Source organism: Lathyrus oleraceus, chromosome 7, assembly GCF_024323335.1.
Source record: "Lathyrus oleraceus cultivar Zhongwan6 chromosome 7, CAAS_Psat_ZW6_1.0, whole genome shotgun sequence".
In the NCBI taxonomy this organism is placed as follows: Eukaryota; Viridiplantae; Streptophyta; class Magnoliopsida; order Fabales; family Fabaceae; genus Lathyrus; species Lathyrus oleraceus.
The window spans coordinates 441,241,908-441,251,878 of record NC_066585.1 but is presented as its reverse complement, the minus strand read 5'-3'; positions in this window follow the sequence as shown (position 1 = coordinate 441,251,878).

The following is a 9,971-nucleotide window of genomic DNA, read 5'->3' as shown; positions in this document are numbered from 1 at the left end:
TTTTTTTTATATCAATGGAGGTTCATTGTAAAAGTCTAACATCCCTCCGATCTCCTCAAATTTTTTACATAAATGCTTTGAAATTAGAGAGAAAAATATCCAACATCTTATTCAATACTCCCTCTAACTTCTTTTCAATGTATTGATCTGTGGATATCATTTCCTCCCAATGATCAATCTAAAATTTGTATTCATTCGCATACAATCTTGAGTAATCATTCATCTAAATCTAACTAAAGCTACTAACTCAAATTAATAACTAGTTTTGTTTATGTTAACAATTTTGGATCAATTTATCTATTAACTTAAATTGGAAATGAATAATTTACTCCTTCACAACCACAATTGGCACGCAGAGAATAAGTTGTGTGGTAGATGCGTTGAATAAATGTTTTACAAATAATGCATGATTGTTATGTTTATTTAATAATATATGAATCACCAATCTTATTATGGTGACATAGAATCGGTTGTGGACCTCACTTTGCTTCCACTTGGTCCTATGTGTAATTTTTATCAAGCATCAATTAGCTTAGCTGTTTCTGTCCAAAGACTCAATGAATTTATAGTCTATAGTATAGTAAATCAACACTCCAAAACAACATGCTGAAAGAATTAACTACCAATACAAAACGTTCTAGAAAAAGTATAAATACAGGATTCGAAAAACGACACAACTTATGGTTACATAAATTCAAGTTCGGTCGTCATGTCTAATAAAAGTTTGGTAGAGAAAAAATAAGCACAGAGCAGAACAGACATTTAAATTTTGCATCTTTAAAAATTATAACTTAAAAAAAAAATATTAATGTAGGCACCCGTAAAAATTAAAAAAGAAAAAGAAAAATATGATAGAGCAAACATATTAAAAAATGTATGTATAAAATCTGATCTCTTAATGAAAAGTGTGAATAAAATAGATATGTTGGCAGAGAAAAACTTTTTTGTTGAACAATTGTTAATTGATTCAGTGATGATTGACGTTATATTTGATAAAGAGATATACGATTCAATCTCTCACAACTGCGATCGGGAAGAGATTGAAATCACTTAATATCAAGAGTTAGTTGATCAAATATACGGATATTGATAACGAAAAAAATAAAAATAAAAATAAAATAGAATGAAAGGAATGGATAATATTATTTAGAGAATAGATATAAAAGGAAAGTGAGTGATGTGGTGGTAGAGAAGATTGAAAATAAAAAATAGAAATTGTGGTTTCATACTTTAATCTATTTTCAATGTTTGGAGGGCGACTTCTCCTCTACCGACGGGCTGTTAATCTGTCTATATTGATCTTTCTTTGCTTTATCTTTACTTTTATCTTCTCATCAATGTGAAGGGTAAATAGATGAAGTTATCTCTTATTGATGCTGAAATAAATCCTAAATTTATCAATCTTTATTTTTTGCATTTGTTCAATTTTCTTTTTAAAATTTTATATAAAAAGATCCAATAATTTTGAGTTCGATCATAATTAAATAGAGTGTAAACAACAATATAGAACAATATATATTAAGAAAAGTATTAAGAAGGTTTTCACCTAATTAATTTTCTAATAGACACAATGTGCTTGAGCTATTTTGAATTGAAATATTTATGATTGGATTCATCTATCATAAAATGAGTTCAGTGAAAAGTCAAAGCATTCGATCCATCAATTCTCTAAATCTTAAGGGACATTAAGAATATTTGAATACTAAGGAAGGAGATTATGTGGCAACTATAAGGCAGAAGCAACAAATTATACAACAGAACACAAGGTCCCAAAATTTAAGAGTTCTAAATTTAGAAGGTTCAATTTTTTTATTAATATTATTAAAAATAAAAAATGCTAAATAAAAACTCAATAAATCAAAATAATATTTCGATAAAAATTTAATACATAAAAAATAAGATTGATTAAAAATTAAAATAATTATAATTAAATATATTTTTGATAATATATGATTATATTTTAATATGTCATTTATAATTATTTTAATTATATATATATTTTTAATTTGGACTCATTTTTTAAATTAGAACAGAGCATTCAGATTAATTGGATCGAGCCCGGTGAGAAGCACTTAATGAATGTCGTCTCACTTCCTCTCTTAATTAATAATTGAAGGGATTTATTAATGCATTTGATATATTACTTAGGTACCACGTAAAAATACAAAAAATTTATCAGTTTTCGGAGATGCATCTCCGACATAGTCAAAGTACCTAAAATTTTGACTTAACGTTAAAATATTCGGAGATACATCTCCGGACAGTATTGAAGCTTAAATCGGCCCAAACCTTTTTCCTTCCTCATTTCTAAAAAACTCAAAACTTTCTCAAACTTTCTGGAAAAAAAATTATCAACCAAGTCTAAAATCGAACAATCAAGTTCAAAGGATCTTCAATCAACATCAAGTACATCAGAGACATCATCCAACACTGAAGTAAAGTCTAAATTTGTAAGTTTTTGATGTTTTGATAAGTTTTTTGAATTTTTGTATAAATGAGTAGAAAATGATGATTTAAATGAGTAGGAATTGCATTAATGGTAGTTTATATATACTGTAAAACATGTTTGCTGGTTGAAAATGAAGATCAGGTTGTTATTTTTGGGGTTTGTATGTCTACTTTGCTGCCATTGACAGACCTGAAGAGTTGTAGAAATATCCGGAGATGCATCTACGGAATTTTTCAACGTTTAGTTCCAAGTAATCGGAGATGCATCTCCGAAAATTATCAATTTGTTTTTTTTTATAAAATTTCTTACTTGTAGTGTTACTTATACTAATTGTCTAGTTTACTTACATGCATTATGGTTGATATACACGATAGGCTGAGGCACAGGAGGATTGCACAACATGTATCAGTGCGTGGGGAGAAGAGTCAGGTTTCAGAGACTCATATCCACTCTAGCCATGTAGAGGTATCTACTTCTATGGCTCATGCTTCTCCATCTTCTTCTTCTTCCCGTAAGAGACATGTTTCACCTACCGATGCATCACTCTCTTCATACTCTTGCAGGCGACAAGTTTCACCTATTCAAGCGCTAGAGACACCCCAGTCACCGGTGGTACCTGAGGCACCAGTGCCACCTCCAATTAATGATGCTTCTGAGTCAGTTCCACCTCCGGCTGCTGAGGCTGATGAGCCAGTGCCACCTCCGAATGATGAGGTTGTTGTGTATGATGAGATAGAGCCACATCAAGAATTTTAAGGAGGCCTCGTAGAGTTATCAATGTTGCCTCTGTATCCAGACCATGTTGTCAGACATATCTTGGACGGAGAGGTAAAATTAATTGGATTCATTTTTTTAATTTATGTTTATTATTATATTACATGTTTCTGACATAGATTTATTTTTCTGCAGGATCGTGATCCACTGAAGATTATTAACCATGGGAAAAAGATTATTGGCTTGCCTCATCCAAATGAGGAGTAGTTTCAGGATGTTTTGTCCCTAATTGAGATGAAGGACTTGTGCATGATCGATTATATTACGGTCAACCAAGGGATGCTTAATGCATTCGTAAAGAGATGGCACACTAAGACCTCATCATTTCATCTACCGCTTAGTGAGATGTCTATCACACTCGACGATGTGTCGTGTTTGCTGCATCTTCCGATAAGGGGGAAACTTCTAGATCATTTGAGGATTATCAAAGGAGAGGCACTCAAGAATGGTAGACTATCTGGGAGTTGACTCATAGGCTGCCATGAAGGAGTTTGAAAAAACCAGAGGGGAACATGCTAGTTTGAATTCCTGAAAAAGGTATATATAAATGAGGTTGTTAGAGCAGAGCATGATATAGGTGATAACGAGCAGGTGGGGATCCATATAGTGTATGCTATGAGAGCATACCTTCTATATTTGGTTGACACTATAATTTTTATGGACAAGAGTGTCACTTGTGTGGATGTCATCTACCTACGGTACTTCAAGGACTTCGAGCGCATCCATGAGTATAACTAGGGAGCTGCTTGTTTGGTCTACTTATACTCGAAGTTGTTAGAGGACTAAATAGGGAACGTACCATGAGTATAACTACGGAGCTGCTTGTTTGGTCTACTTGACCGCTTGGTTGTCGAGGACATGCACTTCAACAACTATGTCGATCACTGTAACAACCCATTTATTTTTAGTATTTATTTCTTATATTATTATTATATTTTATTTTATTTATTTGGAGTGTTAATTAATTAATTGGTTGTTAGTTAATATAATAATTGATTATATTAATTGACTTGGTGTGTATATTGTGTTGGTTTAATTTATTTGAACTAAATAGAGACATTATAATACTATGTCTTATTGGGCCTAATAATTAAATTAGAGGTATCAATTCCTTAAGCCCAAATATAATACTAGAATAGTAAGGGGTGAGGAGAGTGAGAAGTAGCACTCACTGGGTCATTTTCAAGGCAACAGAGAAAGAAAAGAGGAAAAAGTAAGGAGAAGAGGGGAAGAACAAGGGAGAAGCTAGGATTTCCAAAGAATTGAAGAGGTAAGGGGGAGAATCCTTATTATTATGGGTTAGTATAATTGGATCAATGGGTAGAAATATGTTTAGGTTAAAATCCCTAATTTTGATGGTTTTGAAACGGTTAGGTTTTGATGAGTAATCTTTGATTTGTGATGATTAATTGCGTTTGGAATTGATATATGGGTGAAATTGAGGGATAGATTGAGAAGCTACTTAGTTTATTAAATTTCAGTACAGTAATTGTAACGTTCAGAAAAATTCAGAGTTTACACTGAGTAACCGGTTACTCCAAAAGTGTTAACCGGTTACATGCTAAAAATCTGCCCAGAAATTGAATTCTGTTTTTGTGTTAACCGGTTACTCCAAAAGCGTTAACCGGTTACGTATATAAAAATTTGCCCAGAAATTGAATTCTGTTTTCGTGTTAACCGGTTACCCCAAAAGCGTTAACCGGTTACCACTGTTGAAAAAGGGAAAATTGAGAACTTTTAAAAGCTGTAACCATTTTGAAATAAAATCTAAGTGTGCATGTTTGATAATTAGCCTATATATGTGAATAGTATATTTGTTATGAATGTGTATACGTACAATTGGTGGATAATTCATAGAGTTGAATTATGGTTATATGTGGAATGTTAAGATGGTAGAGATGATCTTAATTGAATATATTATTGGTATGTGTACATTCATTCATGGCATGGTCGACTTTATGGTGGAAGCGGTGAAACTGTGGGTTCACATGGTAATAGACGTTGATCCTTGAATGGAAATAGGCGTAGAAGACGTTGATCCTTAATTGGAAATAGGCATAGTGGCTTTGATCTTGTCTGGATCGGAAGCGTGGCTTGGATTCTAGATATTGAATCGGAAAGCGGTGCGTTGGGTTCACATTGCGGTACCACATGCATAGAGTCACATGTCTTGCATTGAGTCACATTAGAGTTATGTGATAATTGAATATATGCATTGATGTGATTGTTATGTGTGTATGAGATATGGTAATTGAATTTGGTGATGTTTGGATACATAACTTGGTAAAATATGTGATTATGTGATAATTATAGTTACGTGTATATTTGGGAATGTAGCATTGGATTTTAATATTATACTCCTTGAGTTTTGATGGATGCTTGAAACATGTGAAATAAATATTGGTTAGTATTATTTACATGGTTATACAAGGTGTGGTGAATTCCTTTAATTGTTGATTTAATCATTGTGCTTTATTATACTTCTTCATAATGATTCGAATTCTCACCCTTCTATTTGAATGTTGCCTTTACATGGGCATCGTGCAGATACTCAAGAGTAGTATTGATGACGTAAGTGGAAGGTAGCTCATTCGAGATTTAGCCGGAGAGTTTCCGTGTTTTGATTTAGATACTAGGTAGTGAGTCAATGCTCTAGTCATGTAACACTAGGTAGATTAGTAGTATTGCACTCATATCTTATTTGGATATGTATTATGTTATTACTTGTGAGCATGTTTAATTGAAATTTGCTGTTTGAGAGGCCATAGTGCCAAATATTCTGGATATGGTTTTATTTTATCTTGAAGAGATTATTGAGAGATGATCATGGTATGGGACATGAATCATTTTACGAAACACATGAGTATTCATTATTTTCCGCCGCGAACGCATATTCTTGTATACTCATGATAATTGAAATGTTTTATTTTAAATGACCAGGTGTATTTGTATATTGATGATGATTGATGTTGGTTTTTGAAAGCTTTTAGTTTTTGAAAACGTCGATGTGACGCCCTTTTGTTTATATGCGTGCTTATTCACTCTGATTATATGTTAAGTATTTTGGGGTATAAAAAGGGGTGTTACAATCACCATAAAACGTAGCCATTTGACAACATAGTGCTATACTCATGATGGTTGACTTATGAATCACGTCCCATTGCTCCTCATCTGCTTGAGCGTATGATGCTATAGTTCGGCTATACTCAGACCATTCCTAAACACCCTATTGTCTTTGCTCCTCCTGCTATGACACATAGAGATATGGATGCCATATTTAATGATTATCTTAGTCATATGGTACCGGATGAGGCAAAAAGTACCATAACTAAGAGCGATAGGAGCTACGTCGACAGATACATCAAGTGGTTCTTCAGGGTGTCACATTCGTATATAGTGCAAACTGCTTCAGAAGATCCACCGAGGCTGGCTCATCAGGAGATACTAGAGGTGGAACAAACTCAGTTCGATTATGCTCATGATGCCTTGCCTAAATGTCTTCGCATATTTGAGACTGTGCAGACATGCATTGACAGAGGTATCTTCTCTGATGGGTATGATATGAGACAGATCCTAGATGCCATCAAGACAGAGGCACGATAGACATTGATGTACTAGAGACAACGCCATAGGATACGAGGTATTGAAGGTCTAGGAGTCAGAGGAGATGGAATCCGACATGCACAATAGTGCAGTAGTATATAGTAGTTGTATTATGGATTCATTATGGAATATATTTTATTTTCACTTCATTCTAATTTATCGTGTATTTCGAATTTATTTATATATGTCATTTTATGGACCATCTGGATTTATATATGTCATTTTTTTCATTTCGATTGTATGGTTTAAATCTCATCGCATAACAGGGTTCTTAACGTTTATAAATCATCACTTTTAGCTGCGTAAATCATAAAACAAACTTAATCTGCATTGTTCTGAGAGGGTATAAAGATGCATCTTCGTAAAACCTAAACGAAGATGCATCTTCGGAACAACAAACACGTAAAATACCTTTAAGAGTGGAATTTTTGGTATATGTTTTAAAATATTTTAGAGATGTATCTTCGAAACAATTAATATTTAGATTTAAGACAAGATGCGTCCGGAGATACATCTCCAAAAATAAATAGGCATTTTAGATTTTCTATAGGGTATTTTTCCATCTCATAAGATATGATAAGAAACTCCCTAATTGAATTATTTTGTACATTAACTCTATCACCTATATTAAAGGGACAATTCTTCTCAATTACTCTATTAATTAAGTCAAAATTCATAGACATATAATCAAATTGAGTCAAAATAATTAGATAAATAGTTGAGTAAATTCATTTATTTTTTACAAACCATCTTATACTCAACAACACAAATGTGAAGGCATCGATCATAACAACTGGTTTGTTACGATGAGGTATTGCAGAAAAACTGCAACATTCGCTCATTCCTTAATAGGAAATAAAGCACCTTTTCGTTATTCTTTCCTTACGCAGATTCAATAGCAGCTGAATCGTGAGAGCTGAAAGACGTCCAAACTCAAAGCTACAAGGCAGAATCAGTATCCATAATCATTTCTCTTTCATTGATTGAGGACTTGCTTGAATCTGGTTTATTATTAAGGTGATTATGTTTTTGTTTATATATATGGGTATACACAATATTTCCACAATATCGTTAATGATCAATTAATTGGAGTTGGCCAGAAAGTCTTATTGTCTTTATCATTAGCTTAAGCATTTGTTGTTTCAGATGTTTTAGTCACCTCTCTTCAGAAATTGTTGTACCAATTGCAACAGTCTTAAGGCTATTAGTTGTAGTGTTAAGTCTCTCTCTCTCTCTCTCTCTCTCTCTCTCTTTCTCTCTCTCTCTCTCTCTATATATATATATATATATATATATATATATATATATTTATATATATATATATATTATACTACTTTTTCTGTTGAATTGTAGCACTGTTGGTTTAGTTCTCCACTTGAATTGTCTAGGGAGGACGCTCAACCCAAACAAGAAACAACATTCAAGCCCCTATTAGAGAAAAGCTTGGTAACGCATCACTCATAAGGAAAATATTTATTCGGATAGAGGATAATCTAGATTAATCATAGATAGATTTGTATCCATATAGATAAGCATCTTTGTGGATACAGATAAAGATATGGATTCATCTAGATCTTGCTTGGGTAGGGGCGAATGTAGCCAAATGGATCAAGGCACTGGATTGTAAATCCACCACGCGAGGGTTCAATCCATCAGAAGGTTATAAAGTTAGGTTCACGATGTTAGACGAAGGTGACTTATCTAGAGGGGTTGAATAGATCCCAAGTTTAAAAAAACTTTACAAAAACTGTTTTGAAAAATTTAACGGCTAACGGAAGTGACCTGGATCGAATTGTTTAAACTGAACCTCTACCGAGAAGCTCAAATATGTGTATATGAAAACAAATTAATGATAATGATATACAAATCAATTAATATGTTTAAAAACAATCGTTTAAATGATATAGCTAAAGATGGAGGTTATTTCCAATGACAGAATACACAAAAACTTAATTGAGATAAATTATCGAACACCTTGTGTGCAATCAATTTCATTTAGAATTTTCTATAATTTTTTTGATTTGAAAAAACAACTACAATCTAATGGATTATAATCAACACAACAAAACTGTTTTCAAAATGTTATCAACAAAAGTTTAACCAAACGTATTGATCGCATAATCTACGAATTCAACAATTTGCAAATGAAAAGTAATATATATATATATATATATATATATATATATATATATATATATATATATATATATATATATATATATATATATATATATATATATATATATATATATATATATATATATATATATAGAGAGAGAGAGAGAGAGAGAGAGAGAGAGAGAGAGTTTACAAGGATTTGTTTAGACAGTTCACTAATCGGCCTCACTATGACTATGTCTTACCCGAATTCCAAATGGAATTGAGATAATCAACCTTACTTTGCAAAATATTGTTTACAAGATAAAAGTAGAAATCCAACTCTAAAAACCCTATGTTTTATGTTTACACTAACTTGCTCTCTTCCCTTAATATGAGCTTGATCAAGTCACCTAACAATACCATTTTGATCCATAGTCTCACACTATTCCTTTGCAAGAAACTTCATTCTTCAAAGCTTTCACTCGATCGAATCCAAATTGTGAGTTGTTGTCACCCATGATTTACCAAGATGATCCTCCAGTTACCGTTACTCCTTCAACTGAACCCACATTTATTTGAAGCTTTCACTCGGTCGAATCCAACTTGCGTAATCTTGTCCAGAACCTGCAAATCACCAATTGATCTTTAAGGAAAAACCCATCTTGGTTTTCTTATTTGAAACCCCGAAAGATTCCCAACCCAATTTACAATTCAACAACCTAAATTGGACGTTATCAACTCTAATTCTAGATGGCACCCAAACAAAAAATGATTATGTGTAACTTGTTTGTATGTATGCATAGAACATAGGTTTAAGATGAATACAACTCTTTGTATATTCCTGGTTTTGCATGTTTAAATGATGCATTTATGAATTATTTATATGTATGCAAGTTGGAGGCAAAAGCTATGCAAAAACTTTGAAAAAATCATGATTTTTTGGAAAAATGCATCATATATGGTGACCTATGTAAGTCATGTATCGACACTTTCGAAGCATGTGTCAACCTATATAGGTCATGTGTCTACTCATAGAAGAAAAACT